We start from the raw sequence: 19,886 nt of genomic DNA, 5'->3' as shown, positions 1-19,886 counted from the left end.
CAGAACTAATCCAACACTGTTACTGACGCAATAGTATCTTCTACAAACGCAAAAAGTTTCTCGTGTGTTTTTTTCTGTGTGGAGCCAGCAAGCCTCCGTACCCTGACGACCCAGGGCGAGAGGACACGCCTGAGCTCCAGGAGCTGTGAGGCTGGTCCCTTCCATACCGGTGAGTAAGGCAGTTTTTACGGCATTTATTTGATCACAGGTGGGGGAAATACACTAAGAGACTGTAAGTAACGGCGTTGTAAAAAGGTTGAAACGCGTATCCGTTTGGATGACGGTACGTAACGCAGTTTGAAGCTTCGGTGGGTTTTTAACGGAAAATCCAGTCGCTTAAATACATGTGTATCGCAGGAGAGCCAGGCGCACACGAAGGTTTGTGGAGTATGTCGAGTACAAAACCGTCGCTTGGCTCGGACCCGTGTCCAGACAGAGAGGTGTTCCCGAGCGCGGCTGTGAAACAGCAGGGTGTTTGCGTGAGATAACTGGAGTTCTAAACACGGGGGTGAAATGGGCTCGTTCTTGGTCGTCCCTACCGGAAGTTCGGTTGAGAACTTATAGAGAATTCATTGCTAATTCATGAACAGGGAAGAGCGCATTCCCTACAAACAGCAGGTGACAGGATCTGACAGGATTCCAGCAAGGGGCTCCGGACTGCGGGCGACCTCCTGAAGGTCACTCGTGTTAAAAAAACCCACAGCAGTAACTCGGATGAACAATTTCGCGTGTCGGACGGGGCCCCAAGTCCTTAAAGAGTCGTTTCCTGAAAACGTGGGGTCCTGGTTAGCTGTCTCATGGTATCACAGAAAGACTACTTTGGGCATGTTCCTGACGAGCCTAGAATACTTGTTGTAATCTATCACTAATGGAGTTTGTAACGACTGTTCCGGGGGCATGACCACAGGTCCAAGTTCAATCGGACTCGGCTGTCAATAATTAGCGATCACCCCTGACGTCACTTCCTCTCCTGGGACACTATAAATACTGGAGCCCCTGGAGCCCCCTCTCTCCCTCGAGAGCCTCTTTTCACACCCCTCCTCCAGCCCACCTGCCCCCCCCCCCTGTCTCAAGTATTCAAAGTATTAGGACTATTAGGCTATTAGGACTATTAGGCTATTAGGACTGATAGCAGGTGGCACGTCTTTACACAAAGGGTGGTGGGAGAGTGGATCGAGCTGCCCAGCTGTGTTGTTGGAGCCTGCACCCTGGCTTCTCTCAAGACACATCTGGAGGAGATCCCTGGACTAGTTAACTACTAACCACCTAACGAGCTGTAGCCTGTAGCCTTGTGTGGCCTTTCCCTTGTTCTCTTGCTTGGGTTATGAAAGGATTGCCTTTCAGGTTGTTCTAGAAAACCATGCTTGTGTTAGTACTGGCTCCCACTGGGTCAGTGTTATCCGAGCCTGCGAGACTGGCTGGGTACACAGGTCATCACAGCAGTACGGAGCACAGTGCCTCCTGAGGTCTCGCCAGCTGAGTGCCACTCACTCTGCAGGGAGGGAGCTGCCTGTTCCCCCTCAGGGTGGGGACAGACTCACAGTATCAGGTGGCAAAATCAAGCTCTTCCTGCTGGTCACCACTGTGTGTACAGTGTACTGTATATACAAACTTCTGGTGTGCAGTGTGTGTACAGTACATAAACACCAGGTGTGCAGCAGTTTGTGCACAGTATACGTACACCAGGTGTGCAGTGTGTGTACAGTACATAAACACCAGGTGTGCAGCAGTTTGTGCACAGTATACGTACACCAGGTGTGCAGTGTGTGTACAGTACATAAACACCAGGTGTGCAGCAGTTTGTGCACAGTATACGTACACCAGGTGTGTAGTGTGTGTACAGTACATAAACACCAGGTGTGCAGCAGTTTGTGCACAGTATACGTACACCAGGTGTGCAGTGTGTGTACAGTACATAAACACCAGGAGTGCAGCATCTCGTGCCTGTGTGCTGTCAATGTATACTCAATGTATATCGCTCTGTCAGGTGTGCAGTCTGTATGTACCAGGTATATAGCGTGTATACATCAGGTGTGCAGTGTGTGTGTGGTACACAGTGCCAGGTACACAGTATGTAGTCACCAGGTGCTCATTAAATAATTACCAAAGCCGTTGCCATGGGAACCAGGGCCTGCTTGAATAACTATGTCAGGTTCTGGGTTTGTGTGTGTGCTGGAGAGAGAGGAGGAGAGGTCTCCACAGATAATGGGGGGCGTAAGTGTTGTACACTGTGAGTCACGGATGAGAGACTGATTCATAGACAGCAGCAAGGGAAAGGGGCGAGTGGCCAGTGGCCAGTGGTTCTGACCCGCTCTGGGCGTGCAGCCGGGCCTACAGGAGCGAGCGAGGGCTTGACCGGGCTGCTCCTCACACCCCCCGGGCTCCGGTCCCCGCGTCCCCCTGTCCTTCTGCTAGCGGTGGCTCTCTCTTTCTCTCTCGCGCCAACTCCCCACCCCCACGCGCGCGGGCCTCGTCTGAGAGAGCTGATTCACAGCGGCTCTCAGCTCGCACACAGACAGCGAGAGAGGGTCTGGTGAGGAGACGGGCTGTTCGGTTTGCCAGAAGACCGTGAAATACACAAACGGAGCTCCGCCACTGACCGCTGGGCTGAGTGACACACATGTCCGGTGCACGGTGCTCAAGTCATAGCCTGTATGGCTGATGAACAGGGTACAGCAGTACAGGAATTCTGGGTACAGCAGGTAGCCCTCCCTCCCACCAAAGGTTAAAGGTTAAAGTTTAAGGCTTGGATGTTCGATGTAGCTGTCTGAGGTCTTGGTGTGTTTGCTGGAGTCTTGAATAGGCTGATTTTCTACCAATACAGCCTTGTTTACCGAAAAAAAACAACTTCATTTCTGTATTTTCCTGTCCAGTTCCCAGTCCAGGTTTTTGGGTTAACCAGAACCATGTTCTTCAGTCGTCCACGTTCAAAATCACCAGGTCAAGTTGCTCCTTCAGTCTTATTAATTCTCCTTCCTGTGTCAAGAACAACCTTCTCCACAGCTCCCCAGTCCTCCCAGACAGCTGCTCCTTCCCTTAACTACCCACGGGAGGTGCTCTCCAGGTGCGTCAGGTGCCCTTGCTTGCTCACGCTCCTCCAGAGCCCCAGGGTTACCTGGGACTTGTAGTTTTTTTTTACCTTCATGAATCCATTTCCTTTAGCTCAGCCTTGGTGACGTGATGATCATCCGTTACCCTGCACAGTGTTACAGTGTTCCTGTGCATTGTGACCAAAAAAGTCATTTTCATGATGCCTCTGACAATAAACTCCGCGAAGGATCACTTACAGAGCACCAGATCACTGAATTTAGATACGAGCCGGTCAGAAACCCTCCCAGCTTGAGTGCCAATTCTGCTTAGAACAGTCTGAAAATGTCACATCGGGAGAGAAGATTCAAATTGCTCCTGGAGGTCGGCTCTGAAGCTTCATGCGGCCCTTCTGCACGTACTCTGACACGTCCATGTTCCTCTGCGACAGGGGCTCCCAGTCCTGGTGCTGGGGACCCCCACGCCTGCTGGGCTTGTGCCCCAGCCCGGCCCTCAGTCGCCCAGTCAAACCCCTGGCTGACTTCATCACGGTCGGACGCACCTGAGCTGAACCATGCTGGAGCTTCAGCCTTTGCCTTCTGTGTCAGTGAAGCCGAAGCCCCGCCTCGTGCCTGGAGACCAAGCAGAGACATTCCAGCGCAGCACCTTCACAGATCTGTCACGGCGCCGGCTGTGTCGCGAAGGCGGGGGGAGGGGGTGAAACCAGCAGCTCTGGGGGTCACCAGCAGCGGGACTGGGGAGCACTGAGGGGGGGCTGGTCTGGGGCTGCAGCCGAGACGTCCCGGAGCAGGCGGGGCAGGAAGAGGGGCGCTCGAGAGACGGCGCGTGGCGGCGGGCAGGTCTCCTGTCTCCGTACAGACGGGGGCAGAGCACCGACAGCAGGGCTGTTGATCTTCTGTTCCTCCACCTCTCCGGCTGTCTCTGCTAATCCTGGGATCATATATTATTGCCTCTAAGCCGCGGTTTCCCTGTCCCGAGGGCAGCGGGCTGATCCCACAGGGCCGGTCTCCTTGGAGGGATCAGAGCACCTTCGTGAACCACTGCTGTGTCTCGGCTTCCTGCCCCCAGGAAGGATCTGTCCTGTTAGATCCCGGAGCCTGAGCCCCCAGCAGGAGCAGCAGGGAGTTCTATTTCATTGACCGAAAAAGGTAGAAATAGGCTTAAAAATATACTTTTAAATAAAATGCGCAAATAAAAAAAAATCGTATATGTGCTGCTGGAGCCACTAAGGTGCTGTGCCTCACTCTGCGGTGCAACAGCTGAGCCCCACACAGGATTGGAACCTGCAACCCACGGGTTAGCTGACCGCTCCCCAGCACCAGTGCGAGGAGACAGAGCTGCGGTAGTCCGTCTGTGTAGTTTCCTGTCCTGTGGACAGGCTGACAAGCATGGCGGCAGCAGGTCCCAGACGTACAAAATTATAGCCCCTTGCAAAAAAAAAACTACAATTCCATGCAAGCATGCAGACTCCACACGGACAGGCACCTGCACGGCTCTCAGCGGCAGAGGTAGGGGCAGAAACCGCTGAAGGACACAGGGTGTAAGCTAGGCAAAGCATTACAGCACCGAGGAAAACGAAAGTGAAGTACAGAGAGCTGTGGCACAAGGGCAGCCTGTTTACGGTGATGCATCGTGGGAAAGCTGCAGGAATCCCTCCTGTGTTTATAGAGATGCACCTCTGCCAGACTAGGAGCAGGAGCAGGAGCAGTCCTGCAGCAGCAGCAGACCTGCCGAATCGAACTGTGACACCTGGACATGGAGACAGCAGCCTCCGGTAAAACACCTGGCATAAATCAGAGCTGACACGCCCCCGTCGTGTAGCCCAAACGTTGTGTGCCACGCAGGGCCTTACACAGATGCCGATATTTATGCATTGGCGTGTGGGGTGGGGTGTTGGGAAGTCTGAGGGGTTCGGGGACTCTTATTTCAGTAGGTTCTGCGCGGAAAGTATTTCAGAGCTGTAGGGCTTCTCGTAGGAGCAGGAGCAGTTTCCGGGGGAGTGGAATAGAGGCTGGGCTCTGGAGGGGTTGTGCCGTGGCTGAGAGTTGGACAGTCCGGCCTGAATATCCTATCGGCCACCTCGCCGCGTCTCGCTGTCCTGCTGTACGGTTTAGACATCGGGCTGTCCGGGGGTCTCCCCTCACCGGTGAAATGCTGTGCTCTACAGAACCGCTGGTGTTCGGGGGGCTGCCGCGATCGCTGAGATGACAGAGGGATTTCTGCACTGTCACAGGCAGCAGAGTGAGGAGTAAGGACCTCATGGGTGGCGGATATTCTAAACAGGCCAGTTCAGCGCAGGACAGGTGCTGAGATCGAAGACGCACACAAGTGTGCACAAACACACACACAGACACGACCTCGGGTACTACAGTCCACCCGCCAGCTCGTCCTTCTTCCGACTGCTCTCCTCCACTGCCACGTTTCCATGTTTCTGTTGTGATAAAGTACTGAAGAACGAATCCTTCCTGCTCTCACTGCAGCACACAGAACAGATCTGGACTCTCATTCTTCCGGTGAGATGAGTCTGTGATCGTGTTTGGACAGGGGGGTTGTGTCACTGTGAGGACCTGAGCTCATCATCGCCGTCGGTGTAGCTACCCTGCAGCTCGAACCCTCGAACCCGCTCCTCGCCGGGGCCCGACACTTGCCTGACCTGGGGGTGCTGGCCAGGACAGGGTCCTGCAGGGGCCTGCAGGGCCACGGTGTCACACGGGTCTGGGGTCCTCCTTACCGCCTCGGTTAGCGACCGGTTCAGAAGGGCCCCTTGTGGAGCAGCCGAACGGAACGCCGTTCTAGGAGCAGAGATGACTCGGTGACCGATCTCATTTCTGAACTGCTGGGAAAGGGCCAGTCCTTTCCTGCATTTTGCAGGTTGTTTTGTCACTCTGTGGGACCGGATTTGATTAGAAGCGGGAAGGCGATAGTTCTCAATCCCAGCCCGGTTCTGTTCGGCAGGGGAGCTGATCTGAGGATCTCTCCCGCTGGCAGTGACAGCGCTGGCGCTGCCCTGCTTGCCCAGGGGAGAGGCCAGCCGCGTGACTGAGGGCAGCCTGCAGGCTATCTCCCCCAGCCTCGCCTAATTAGAGCGCAGGTGTGACGGGCGCCCCTGGGGGACGGTGCTTCATTATTCCGTTCGATGGACCCGGGCTTGTGGAGGATTAGGCACAGGAGACTCAGGAAGCAGCTCGGCGGCAGGTGCCTGAGTGAGCAGAGCTGGTGTTCAGGAACACTGCCCTCGCGGCAATAAGCCGAAGTCACGGTGGCTCTTGCAGGGTGGGCAGTTCTGAGACCTGAGCTCGAGCTCTTTAATTGTATCTCATGCTCCTAAAAGGTGACGGTTGACTGCTCACACTGGTGAGGCTGAGACCCAGTCAGGAGCTGTCTGTCTGTCTGTCTGCTCACACTGGTGAGGCTGAGACCCAGTCAGGAGCTGTCTGTCTGTCTGTCTGTCTGTCTGCTCACACTGGTGGGGCTGAGACCCAGTCAGGAGCTGTCTGTCTGTCTGTCTACTCACACTGGTGGGGCTGAGACCCAGTCAGGAGCTGTCTGTCTGTCTGTCTGCTCACACTGGTGGGGCTGAGACCCAGTCAGGAGCTGTCTGTCTGTCTGTCTGTCTGTCTGTCTGTCTGTCTGTCTGTCTGTCTGTCTGTCTGTCTGTCTGTCTGTCTGTCTGTCTGCTCACACTGGTGGGGCTGAGACCCAGTCAGGAGCTGTCTGTCTGTCTGTCTGTCTGTCTGTCTGTCTGTCTGTCTGTCTGTCTGTCTGTCTGTCTGTCTGTCTGCTCACACTGGCGTTGCTGAGACCCAGTCAGGAGCTGTCCAGCGCTGGGCTGTGCTGGAATTTGGTGCTGTCTCGTGTGTATGAGGCGCTGTGGTGTGGAGGTGTCCTGGCCTGCGCAGTGCTGAAGCTGGCAGGGGAGCTGTCCGGAGGCGGACGGTCCTGAAGCCGCCTCAGCACTGTGCTGCTGTGCTGCTGTGCAAAGTATGCAGAGCAGCTCCCTGCTTCTGGCGCTGATACTCTGCAATAACCTCCACGACCTGCCTTCCACAGCTGACCACGTCTTCAACAATCACACCAGGAGGCCAGCAAGCCCCCAGGTGCTGGAACAGGGCTGCCAATCCACTCCCTCTCTCCTGAGCAACTTTACTGGGTGTCTTTTTCGGCCTGTACTGGACCTGAAACACTTGATTTTACTTTGAGCAACAGGACATGTCCCGCACACGGCAATAACAGTTCACACGGACTACCCCGCCTCGAAACGGAAGGAAAACCTGCTTTCAAAGTGTCGATTCCCGCCCGACATATACCGCCTGTGAGAACACAGGAAACAGGGGGGCTGTCGCCCACTGACAGCGAGTCCCCCAGAGGCAGTGTTCCCTTTAAACCGACCGGGCGTCCGCGGGTTCAAGCGCTGGACCGCTTGATGAGGACTCCAGGTTTACTGGTCATCATCATCATCGCTGTCCGCCTCCGAGCCCGTGTGCGCGCCTGGGCTCGGCCGGCTCAGTGCGGGTCGATGCATGCGCCCGCCTGCGCCCCCGTGAACGCGCCCCCCCTCGCTCCTGCCCCGCGCGCGTCTCCAGCCCGGGGTCCGCCGGTCCGGCCCGGCGCGAACGAGCCGCCGAGCCGAACTTCTGCCTGCGGTTCGCGCCCCCCCCCCCTCGGCCGGAGTGGCCGGGGGTTCTGCCCGCTTCCCCGTCCTGTCCACCGAGGCGTCCTGCCCACCAGAACCCGCACCAGAACCTGCACGGTACCGCCTCCCCGATCACACCCTGCCTGTCCTCCTCTACAGGCCGATGTCAGGAGGAAACTGAAACTGCCGCGCGGTTCAGCTGTCGCGGTCGCTGTCGCGGTCAGTGGTGCCGGAGCCGTCAGGCTGGGTCTGTGCAACACTGAAACCGGAACAGTTCGGAGCCAAAATCCTGAATTCCGCGTGAAGTTGGGCCACACGACACGCCTGTGCCACACGACACGCCTGTGCTGCTCTCCGGCCGACCTGCGGAAGCGGCGCTCTTCGCGCTGGAGCGATGGCGGTTTGTGTCCCCGTGTCGTTCAGAAGAAAGTTGGAGGAAGAGCTCGACTCTCCGCTCGTGGGGCTGGGGGCCTCTGTAGCGCGCCAGGCCGGTGGTCCCTGACTCTCCTCTCCTGCGTGGGGAGATTTTCTCCCGGGGGGCAGTCGCTCCAGGAGGCCAGAACTGCGCCCCGGGGAAACGGGTAGTGTCTGGTTTGGGGTTTTGTGTCGCAGCGACACGACGCAGCTGAAAAGCAGCGCAACTGGGGGAACTGCCCCGAGGGGCGCGAGAAGGCCAGCAGGTGAATACAAATGCGTCTCGCGGGCGAGGGTCGCTGCTGGAGGTGTTCAGGTGTAAATCCGAATATACAGCACTCTGTGCGTGAATCCGGATTCACCTGTGCGTGAATCTGAATCTATCTGTGTCTGAGTTTGGATTTATCCGTGTGTGAATCTTAATCTATCTGTTTAAAAATAAAAGACGGGTTTTAGAATCTCGACCATCTTTCAAAATTGAAAAGCAACTTGCCTCCCCCCACACACACGCACGACCGCGAGTAGCAATCTCTTCCATTGTACAAAAAAATAAAAAATAACGCCTCATTAGAAGCATGTTCCTCAAACTCTTCGCGACACGAAATCAATGCCACGCGGGTCACGCGGGGTGGGGGGATGGTTTGAGACCGGTCTCACGCAGGGAAGCACGCAGGTGTCTTTCCGTGACGGGGAAACAACAGGTGAGCGGGGGCGCGGGTCCGGTCCAGTCCGGTCCGGTCTGGTCTGACACCGCTCGGGACCCGCTCTCTGAGACGCCCACCGAAGCCAAGCCGAACCGCCACCGGCGTCGCGGGCTCTCGTGGGAGGGGGGGGGGGGGGATTCTGCGCGCGTGGGCTCCACGCAGCTGCGCTCTCCTCGCGCCCGTGGCGAGGAGAGTGGCGAGCCCCCCGAGCGGCTGAGGAAACCGAACTACGCGGTTCCGATATCCATCCTCCGCACGGGCTCACCGCACTGTTCCCAACGAACACCCGGCCCGTCTCCCAGGCGGAACAGGACGTTTTGTGACAAATCGCTGAAGTTCTGCGATAATAATAATAATAATAATAATAATAATAATAATACCAACACTTGTGCACGAAACGGTTCTCTTTCCCTCAGTGTAGAAAGAAGTTGTTGTTGTTGTTGTTGTTATTGGGGGTTCTTATGCAAACGCCTTAGTAAGCTTATGGCTGTAGCGTCGGCTCGTGAGCCCAGACCCCCCGGCACCCCAACCCTGCTCGCGGCGTGTGGAAGTTAGAGAGGCAGTCTGGAGCCGGCGGGTAAGGCGCTTACCTTCCTCCGTGGGGGGGACCGTCTCGTGGGGAGCCCACTCCTCCCGCGGGCCGGGGCGGGGGGTCCACGCGACTCCCTCGCTCGATCCCAAATCCCACGTCCCGCCGCCGCGCCGCGCTGCTCCCGGAGCGGCCCCAGACCCCTCCGTGTCCCTGTAACTGTGGAGCGGGGACTGCCCGTGGAGTAGATATCCCGGAGCGGTGTCGTATCCCCGCGCACCCTCCCCGCGCCCGCTCCTCGCAGCGCCACAGGGCTGGAAAACTTCTTCCCCCCGAACCCGCGCTTCCTCCTGCCGCCCCGCCGGTGCGGTCTCTGAACTCGCCGGTCCGTCCCCGAGCCACCTGGTTTCCTTCGTGTCCGGACGGCTCCTCTGCTCCCTGTGTTAATCCCGGCGGCTGGCTCGCGCGCGCTCGCTCGCTCTCTCTCTGACGGCGCGGGGAGAGCGAGCCGTGTGGGTCTGGGCGTCAGCAGCCCGCGTGCGCTCACGGCGTGGACGGGTCCTCGGCGCGGCGCGTGCTGCGAGTGTGTGACGGTGCTGTGCATCCGTGTGTGGTGTGCTGTGAGTGTGTGACAGCGCATCAGTGTGTGTTGTTAGTTTGTGTACTGTGTGTGGTGTGCTGTGAGTGTGTGACAGTGCATCAGTGTGTGTTGTTAGTTTGTGTACTGTGTGTGGTGTGCATCAGTGTGTGTTGTTAGTTTGTGTACTGTGTGTAGTGTTTTGTGAGTGTGTGACAGTGTATCAGTGTGTGTTGTTAGTTTGTGTACTGTGTGTGGTGTGCTGTGAGTGTGTGACAGTGCTGTGTATCAGTGTGTGTTGTTAGTTTGTGTACTGTGTGTGGTGTGCTGTGAGTGTGTGACAGTGCTGTGCATCAGTGTGTGTTGTTAGTTTGTGTACTGTGTGTGGTGTGCTGTGAGTGTGTGACAGTGCTGTGCATCAGTGTGTGTTGTTAGTTTGTGTACTGTGTCTGGTGTGCTGTGAGTGTGTGACAGTGCTGTGCATCAGTGTGTGTTGTTAGTTTGTGTACTGTGTCTGGTGTGCTGTGAGTGTGTGACAGTGCTGTGTATCAGTGTGTGTTGTTAGTTTGTGTACTGTGTGTAGTGTGCTGTGAGTGTGTGACAGTGCTGTGTATCAGTGTGTGTTGTTAATTTGTGTACTGTGGGTCCCTGTGTATGGTGAGAGGTGGTGAGGGGGTGACAGGGTGAGAGTGTGAGGGGTGAGGTGAGAAGGTGAGGGGGTGAGAGGTGAGGGGGTGAGAGGTGAGAGGGTGAGGGGATGAGAAGGTGAGGGGGTGAGGGGGTGAGAGGATTGGGGGATGAGAAGGTGAGGGGGTGAGAGGATTGGGGGATGAGAAGGTGAGGGGGTGAGGGGATGAGAGGGTGAGGGGGTGAGAGGATTGGGGGATGAGAAGGTGAGGGGGTGAGAGGATTGGGGGATGAGAAGGTGAGGGGGTGAGGGGGTGAGAGGGTGAGGGGGTGAGAGGATTGGGGGATGAGAAGGTGAGGGGGTGAGGGGATGAGAGGGTGAGGGGGTGAGAGGATTGGGGGAGGCACAGTGGTGCAGCTCTCAGTGTTGCTGCCTCGCTGTGCTGGGGCCCGGGGTTCAGTTCTGGACCTGAGGTGCTGTCTGTGTGGAGTTTGCATGTTCTCCCAGTGTTTGCGTGGGTTTCCTCTGGGCTGTGTCCCGGGATGGACTGGCGTCCTGTCCAGGGCGAACCCCGCCTGGCGCCCGTTGCTTGCTGGGATAGACTCCAGCTCCCACATGACCCTTGAACTGGCAGACGTGCTCAGAAAATGGCTGGATGATGGACCCAGCAGCAAGCTTAACCGATCGGGAGGCAAGGGAAGCACAAGCTGTCAGGATTCCCGTCCGGCAGAGGAATGCTTCCGAATCCGGGCGAGAGCTCAGCTGCTCGCCCTGTCTCAGCCCCCCGGAGGCCGGGCCCCCCCTCCTCCTCCTGGGGGGGCCCTCTCAGATCCCCTGCTCAGCGGCTCCTGGTGACTGTTAGCCCCCACCAGCGCCAGCTGCTCCGGGCTGCAGCGGTTTGCGTTTTATTTTTAGCGAGCGGGACCGGAACCGAGACTAGTCTCCACCTGTATTCGCCGATCGACGGGCCTTCCGGATCGCCCAGGCCAGCCCTGCTCTCCGAGGTCACCCTAACCTGTTGTCCTGCGGTCCTGTGACCTGGGCCGGTGGGGGACCCCTTTCCCGTTTCCCCTCGAAAGAGGACAGCGCGTCTTCTGGAGGGGAGGGGCAGGTGTCACGTGACTTGACCAGGACCGAAGAAAGACGCCAGGTCTCTGGGTTTGAAAATACTGTCTTGTTCCCCACTCTCACCACCCTTTGTGTAAAGGATGCTTATGCCAAAGCATCTCAAAGTCACTCCAGTTCAGACAGTCGAGCTAATTAGGCATGGAGCAAACTTTTCCCATCAACCCCGCCGCAGTCTGACGATCCCGAGCCGGGACTTGCCGTGTGTCGGCTCGGGACAGCACACCGGCCAGGCCAGGGGCCCGGGCTGCCCCCGTCCCGCCCCGCGCCCCCCCCGGCCCCCCCGCCCGCGGCTCCGGGACGTTCAGGCAGTGTGGTGGGTCCCGGGTTTCTATGGAAACCACTTTGCTCGCTGGTGTCTAAATTATAGCTGCCGCAATTTTATTTTTAAACCCTGTCAGCAGCGAAAAAAAAACCCCGAGGTGGGTGTGTATTTGTCCAGATGAGAAACAGGAGGAGAAAGAGACGAGGAGGGGGGTGGGAGAGAGAGAGGGGGAGACGGTTCCCAGCTCCGCTGGACTGAGTTGGCTGGTGTTCAGATGTGCAGTTGGTGTGTGCGCGCTCGCTCACGCTAAATATAGACTATTGAATGTGCTCTTCCCCAGATCTGCTGCACGGCCCCGCCAGGCCCAGGAGAGCCGCGGCCCCGCGCGGTTTATAGGTCACGCTTAATCAGCGGTTTAGAGCCACCTGGAAGGTCAGGTCGATCAGCTGCACGGGCCTTCTGTCCTTTAGACTTGGAAGAGATAAGTTCCCGGACTTTCATCCAGCGAGAGAAGTGTCGCTTATCTGCTCTGTCCTGTCGTGCGGAGTGTGATGCTAGCTCTTCATACTGGAGTGGGGGGGTAAAGGTTGGAGGGCTACAGAGATCACAAGTCTCCTGTGATCTCCTGTGATCTCCAGTGATCTCCTGTGATCTCCTGTGATCTCCAGTGATCTCCAGTGATCTCTGGTCTCCCTGACACGCCAGCCGAGAGTGTAACGGCGCTGTGTCAGGTGTCTTTCTCAGGGCCCCTGGACGCCACCGTGTAGGAAGTCCGGGGGCACCCCTGAGCCCGGCGTGGGCGGGACTGGTGCTGTCCCGGCGGGTCAGGCTCTCCGGGACAGGGGTGCGACCCAGGGCTCTCTCCCCCTGGCTCGGCAGACGGACGAGGCTCTTTCGCTGACTCACTCCTGCGCTGGTCCGCGGTGCCCAGTGTGCTGCCTATTTATAGGCCCTAATCTGTGTTATTATCAGATGAGCTGTGGCGACCTTTTGATGGACGTGCCGTATGAAAGGGCAGGGGCCAGCGCTGGGCGGTGGATCGGGAAGAGAGGGGCGTCCCGGGGGATCTGATCCCGATGCCAGCGATCCCGGGATCCGCTGGAGCCGTGGTCTGAAGCCCAGGGTGGACACGGAGCCCGCGGGACACTGATGCTTCGCACCGGAGGTCGCTGGGCGTTGGAAGAACCTGGGAGAACTCGGCGCTGGGGCGGAGTGTCCCGGGACCGTCGAGAAACGTGCGGACCGGGCTGAACGGGCCCAGCTGGACTGCTGTTGGTTCTGATCTTCCTCTAGAAGCTGTTTCATTCTAAGGATCGCTCAGATGATGCTTAGCTTTAAAGGAACTTCTAGTGAGAATACAGACACTGTAGACAAGCCCTATAGAGACCCCGAGACTGTATACAAGAACTGTAGAGACCCCGAGACTGTATAGAAGAACTGTAGAGACCCCGAGACTGTATACAAGCCCTATAGAGACCCCGAGACTGTATACAAGCTCCATAGAGACCCCACGACTGTATATAAGAACTGTAGAGACCCTGAGACTGTAGACAAGCCCTATAGAGACCCTGATAGTGGATACAAGCCCTATAGAGACCCTGATAGTGGATACAAGCCCTATAGAGACCCTGATGCTTTATATAACCACCGTATAAAATCCTGACAGTGCAAACAAGCACCACAGCACTAGAGAATTGCATACAGATCATACTGACACCGTATATAAGCGTGTTTTAAAAGTACATATCTTTCATTGAGGAACAAAAGCCAAGAAGGATTTTTATAGCTCTGTGGAAGCCTATAAATATCCTCATCTTTCCACAAGATTTATTGTGGAAGTTAATGCCATTGTGTTGAGACTCTCAGGTAGAAACTCTTTTCTGCACAAGCTTTCATTTCAAACACAGAGCTGAGTCTCTTAATCTCACTCACACACACATGCACTGATACACCCTCACACACACACACACACGCAGCCACGCGCCCGCACACACAGACGATGCTATTAACGAGCACCCCTCTCACTCCCACAGATGTACAATCCCCCCCAGCCCCCACTCCCACTCCCACCCCCCTCTGGGCTCGGTCACGGTGCGTCTCAGCCGCAGTACAGCTCAGCACAGCGTCTCGGAGCAGGAAGGGGCCTGCCGGTCACTCTGTGGCCACTGACCGGACACCAGCTGCCTGTCCGCTCCTGCAGGGGCCCGGCAAGGACACACGCAGGGTCAGCGTGACTGACCACCCTCCCGCTGGCCTCTCCTTCAGTGCCGGGGGTCAGTATCGGGGTGATTTTTCCAAGCTGTGAATCCCCTCTCCAGAGGGGAACCAGGAAAACAGCTCCGACCCGGTCTGCTCCACGGAGGGGCGGACACTTTGGCAGGGAGACGTCACTTCCCGATGGATCGCGCTGTCTCTCGTGACGCACAACAGCAGTGCCACTTCCTGGGGAGGCCCTCCGATGTCGTCCCCTGTTTCCGGGCCTTTAGGAGATCAGTGAGCTCCTCCTAGGAGGATTTCACACAGGGATGGGGGTTACGTACTACCAGAGCTCGTCGGGAAATAAAGCACCTTTCCATGCGAATCAGGGTCGTGAGGGGGTCAAGGGTCATGAGGGGGTCAAGGGTCATTGCAGGGTCTTGATTGCCGTGCCCAGCATGAGAGATCTCTGTGTTCAGGCCGAGATATCGTTTTGTGGGCTGAACTAGGTCCATCCATTCGGGAAAAGGCTGGAACGGTCGTCCTCGTGTTCTTAAGGAAATTCTGAGACTGCAGGATTGGGAAAGAGATGCTGGATTGGAATGAATATGGTGAGTGGGAGTGCAGAAGGATGCAGCTACAAACAAAGGCTTCTGTCTGTCTGCGATGTTAAACGGTGCTGCTGTTTGCGATAACGTGACATTAAAGGAACTGTTAGGAGTAAATCTGAGATGCAAGACTCATTAAGAAGGAGAGGGGGAGGCAGTGTGGGACAGTGGGTAGAGCTGAGAGAGAGAGGCAGTGTGGGACAGTGGGTAGAGCTGAGAGAGAGAGGCAGTGTGGGACAGTGGGTAGAGCTGAGAGAGGGAGGCAGTGTGGGACAGTGGGTAGAGCTGAGAGAGAGAGGCAGTGTGGGACAGTGGGTAGAGCTGAGAGAGAGAGGGAGGCAGTGTGGGACAGTGGGTAGAGCTGAGAGAGAGAGAGAGAGGCAGTGTGGGACAGTGGGTAGAGCTGAGAGAGAGAGAGAGAGGCAGTGTGGGACAGTGGGTAGAGCTGAGAGAGACAGAGGCAGTGTGGGACAGTGGGTAGAGCTGAGAGAGAGAGGCAGTGTGGGACAGTGGGTAGAGCTGAGAGAGGGAGGCAGTGTGGGACAGTGGGTAGAGCTGAGAGAGAGAGGCAGTGTGGGACAGTGGGTAGAGCTGAGAGAGAGAGGCAGTGTGGGACAGTGGGTAGAGCTGAGAGAGAGAGGCAGTGTGGGACAGTGGGTAGAGCTGAGAGAGAGAGGCAGTGTGGGACAGTGGGTAGAGCTGAGAGAGAGAGGCAGTGTGGGACAGTGGGTAGAGCTGAGAGAGGGAGGCAGTGTGGGACAGTGGGTAGAGCTGAGAGAGAGAGGCAGTGTGGGACAGTGGGTAGAGCTGAGAGAGAGAGGCAGTGTGGGACAGTGGGTAGAGCTGAGAGAGAGAGGCAGTGTGGGACAGTGGGTAGAGCTGAGAGAGAGGGAGGCAGTGTGGGACAGTGGGTAGAGCTGAGAGAGAGAGGCAGTGTGGGACAGTGGGTAGAGCTGAGAGAGAGAGGGAGGCAGTGTGGGACAGTGGGTAGAGCTGAGAGAGAGAGAGAGGCAGTGTGGGACAGTGGGTAGAGCTGAGAGAGAGGGAGGCAGTGTGGGACAGTGGGTAGAGCTGAGAGAGAGGGAGGCAGTGTGGGACAGTGGGTAGAGCTGAGAAATGGTAGAAGGAAAGGAGACAATGTGGTCTATCGCCTGTCCCTGTATCACCCCTCCCCTGTAGTGCAGTTTGTGAATGAGCCAGTCTTTATTATTAGAATACAGGACTAAGATTTTCCATTCAGAAAGTTGGGGGTTGGGGTGCAGCAGGGGGGATTATGACATGGTTTCTCCCAGGGCCTGGCACAGGACACTGGGGGGTGTCAGCATGTGTGTGTGGGGAGAAGGGCACAGTTAGGGGAAGAGTTTCGGGAGAGCTGCGATTGGCTCGGACATCTTGCAGGACACTAATCGGATTGGACCAGGTGGGGGCGCACTGAGACGGGAGGAGGGGGAGGAAGACGGGGGGGATTGATTTAAACGTCAGGAGATTAGGGGATATAAACAGGCACTCGGGACGTAACTGACACCTGCAGGGACTTAGAGAGAAGGTCAAAGGCAAGAGAGAATTAGACAGTGAGAGAGACTTACTGTAGACATACAGACAGAGACAACAGGCCACACACCAGTACAAGACACACAGAGATACAGAGAGAGAGAGACACAGGGCTACAGAGAGATAGAGAGATACAGAGATAGAGAGACGCAGAGACACAGAGATAGAGAGACGCAGAGATAATATTTCTTTGTTGTAAATGTCTGTAACATATCTGTAGATTTTATTTTACTTCTATTTTTTGTTTTGTTCTATGTTAATTTTATTATTTTTATTTGCTTTGGCAACACTGATTGTACCCATCGGTCATGCTAATAAAGCACCTTGAATTGAATTGAATTACAGAGAGATAGAGAGACAGAGATACAGAGAGAGAGAGAGATCCTCACACAGGACAGGGCCACGTCCTCTTTAGCCCAGTGTGTGATCTCCTGTCACAGCCTGAGGAACAGTGAGCCTGTCTCTCAGTAATGCTCCATATGTTTGTATGTAAAAGTATTTTGTCGTGTCTGTACTGTAAATATCTGTAAATGTCTGTAGATCTTATATTAATTGTGTTTGTTTTGGCTACAAACTGATTTTTTCATTGGTCATGCCAGTAAAGCCTCTTGAATTGAATTGACTGAGACAGTTGGAGAGAAACACAGAGAGACAGAGAGAGAAAGTTACAGACACACTCATAAATATGACACAATCAGAAATATCTTATGATTGTGTCTTTATTGTAAATGTCTGTAGATTTTTGTTTTATGTTAATTGTATTTGTTTTGCTTTGGCAACACTGGTAAGCACCTGAAATTGGATTGATTAGACACACAAAAAGAGACACAGAAACACAGCTAGAGAGAGATGGAGAGATACAGGGATACAGAGAGAGATGGGAAATCGATCAGATGATGTCAGGGGTAAATTCCAGGTAGTGAGGAGCAGCTGTCCTATATCTGGATCAGCCTATTGATCCGATGTGAACTGATTGATTTGTGCAGGGTGGAGGGACCCAGGGCTGGGACAGTCCCTGTGCGCAGGGAGATCTAGTGGCTGTAGGTCAGAATCCAGCTGCGCTCTGCACCCCAGCAGCGGTTCGGGCCGGTTTGGATGGCTAGCATGTTGACATGGAGAAGGGTCAACGAAGGGGTGAATAAAAACCATTCAGCGTCCGTAAAGCAACTGAAGACCCATCTAGATAACAGCACTGCGGAGACAGACCCAGGTGGGTGAGCGCTCTCTGCAACTATGTGTATATCGCTGAGAAAATGCAGGGATTATTATTATTATTATTATTATTATTATTATTATTATTATTATTATTATTATTATTATTATTATTATTATTATCCTACACAGCACTGTACATGCTCTACCTTAGCCCAGGGTTAGAGTGGAGAGATCACCATCGTCATCATCTACACCACCATCTTCGTCGCTACCAGAACCCCTTCACCCTCGTACACCAGCACACTCGGGTGCGTGGGACTCCTTAATCGCAAAACCAGCCCTGAGTTTCTTCTAGAAAAGTAATAATCATGCTCTTTTCTGTGGATTTATTTTAAGTACAGTAGACTAAAGTTAGCCCTGTGTTCCCTGTTGCCATGGCCACTGAATCCACACTTTCAGAACCTGTTGGCTTGGCAACGGAGTGTAGCTATGCAACATGATACTTAGAGGGGGCTTGTGTTTTCCTTTAACTTAAAACAAAGTTTCTATTTTTTTATAATTAATAGTACTACGGTTAATATTTTCTAAAATTACACAGAAAGAACACTATAGGCTGCATTTCTCTTTTTATTGTATTAGTTTATAACTCTACCGCACTGAATTCACTCACACACACACACACTGCCACTACCAACTGTACTAAAGACACTGCTAGAGACACAGCTGTCCCTCTCCTCTCACACTGCCCCTGAATTCACACACTGACACACTCCTGACTGGACTGGAGACACTGCTGTCCCTCTCCTCACACACTGACACACTCCTGACTGGACCGGAGACACTGCTGTCCCTCTCCTCTCACACTGTCCCTGAATTCACACACTGACATACTCCTGACTGGACTGGAGACACTGCTGTCCCTCTCCTCTCACACTGCCCCTGAATTCACACACTGACACTCCTGACTGGACTGGAGACACTGCTGTCCCTCTCCTCTCACACTGCCCCTGAATTCACACACTGACACACTCCTGACTGGACTGGAGACACTGCTGTCCCTCTCCTCTCACACTGACACACTCCTGACTGGACTGGAGACACTGCTGTCCCTCTCCTCTCACACTGTCCCTGAATTCACACACTGACACACTCCTGACTGGACTGGAGACACTGCTGTCCCTCTCCTCTCAAAATCTTCACAGGGACTGGAAACCATAAGAATATACAGTAGAAGACGTTACAAAGTAGGTACAAATCTATCTTAAAGTAGCTACTTTATCCAGTTACTTCTTGAAAGACCACAGCGTACCAGTCCCAACGGCAGGACGAGCTGTTCCACACTCCCACCACCCTTTGCATAAAGAACCGCCTCTTGTTCTCAGTTTTAAATACACCATCCCTAGTAGCTACGCTAGTTTCCAGTTCAGGCCTGTTTCCTTGTTTTAAAAAGAGATGCTGGCGTGTTAAATGCCGGTGGTGTATTTAAAAAACGGCCTATTTGGGGATGGGAAACTAGGTCAGGAGCCGTCCGCCGAGAGGCTCCGCGGAGGAAGACAGATGATCGCACAGCTCTGCTCCGTCCCTTCGTCTCCCGCCGCCACCCCCGCGTCACCGGGCCGGGAGGAGGGGGGCGGTCACGGTCCGCGCACGGGACAGGCGCTCCCGCAGCCCCAGGACGCGTGCCCCCTGCGAGCTCTCTGCCCGCGGAGCAGGCCGGACCGGGGCCGGTGCTGTCCGGGACCACGCGTCCAGGGGGACCGGGGGCACGCTGCACGGCGGATCTGCAGCTGATCTCGGCGGCCGCAGCCCACACCGGGGTTCGACGGCTTGATCGCAATGAAAGCAGTGTGAAGCTCTGGAGCAGAAACCTCTGTACGGCACTTAGGCGAGCACGCAGCGCCATCTAGTGCTGCTGTCTGGAAACAGCACCTCGAAGAGCGCAGAGGTTTCAACTCCACGCCGAGCAGAAGCGCTTTACTGTCCTCGCCGTGTCGCTCAGAGTGTGCAGAGACAGAGCCGCAGGCCGCACAGGCGCAGATGCCAACATGGAGACGAGTAAATGCCCCTGCGTCTGTGTCCTCTGTCCTCTTCCGGGACAGGTCCTGCCCAGGGCGATGTTTCTCTCAGTTCTGGGTCTTACACCCAGTCCAGCGAATGTTAGGAGCCCTTCAGAGTCTGTGTTTCTCAGTGTGCGGTGGGGTTACTGGTGCAGAAGGATCACTGTGTGTCTCCCAGGGGGGTTACTGGTGCAGAATGACCATTGTGTGTCTCCCAGGGGGGGTTACTGGTGCAGAATGACCACTGTGTGTCTCCCAGGGGGGGTTACTGGTGCAGAACGATCACTGTGTGTCTCCCAGGTGGGGTTACTGGTGCAGAATGAGCACTGTGTGTCTCCCAGGTGGGGCTGCTGGTGCAGAATGATCACTGTGTGTCTCCCAGGGGGGTTACTGGTG

General features: G+C 55.4%; 1 protein-coding gene and 1 long non-coding RNA gene across 4 annotated transcripts in view; one reads left to right on the top strand and one right to left on the bottom strand.

The window, feature by feature from the left end:
- The window catches only part of kcnj4 (potassium inwardly rectifying channel subfamily J member 4), a 28,437-nt gene extending 18,280 nt beyond the window's left edge, over positions 1-10,157 (bottom strand). For all 3 annotated transcript variants that reach the window (XR_015926502.1, XR_015926501.1, XM_088607006.1), the window contains exon 1: positions 9,390-10,157. The gene's annotated coding sequence lies outside the window, so the exon portion shown is untranslated. The remainder of the gene's footprint in view (positions 1-9,389) is intronic.
- LOC148648590 (uncharacterized) lies at positions 52-16,612 on the top strand. Its single transcript, XR_015926544.1, has 2 exons — positions 52-169; positions 12,896-16,612. It is a non-coding gene; the product is annotated as an uncharacterized LOC148648590 (long non-coding RNA).
- Positions 16,613-19,886: the final 3,274 nt, after the last annotated feature.

The sequence above is a fragment of the Lepisosteus platostomus genome, chromosome 14, assembly GCF_059453375.1.
Source record: "Lepisosteus platostomus isolate fLepPlt1 chromosome 14, fLepPlt1.hap1, whole genome shotgun sequence".
NCBI lineage: Eukaryota > Metazoa > Chordata > Actinopteri > Semionotiformes > Lepisosteidae > Lepisosteus > Lepisosteus platostomus.
Note: the sequence above shows the minus strand (reverse complement) of the source record. Positions and strands in the feature narration are given on the sequence as shown.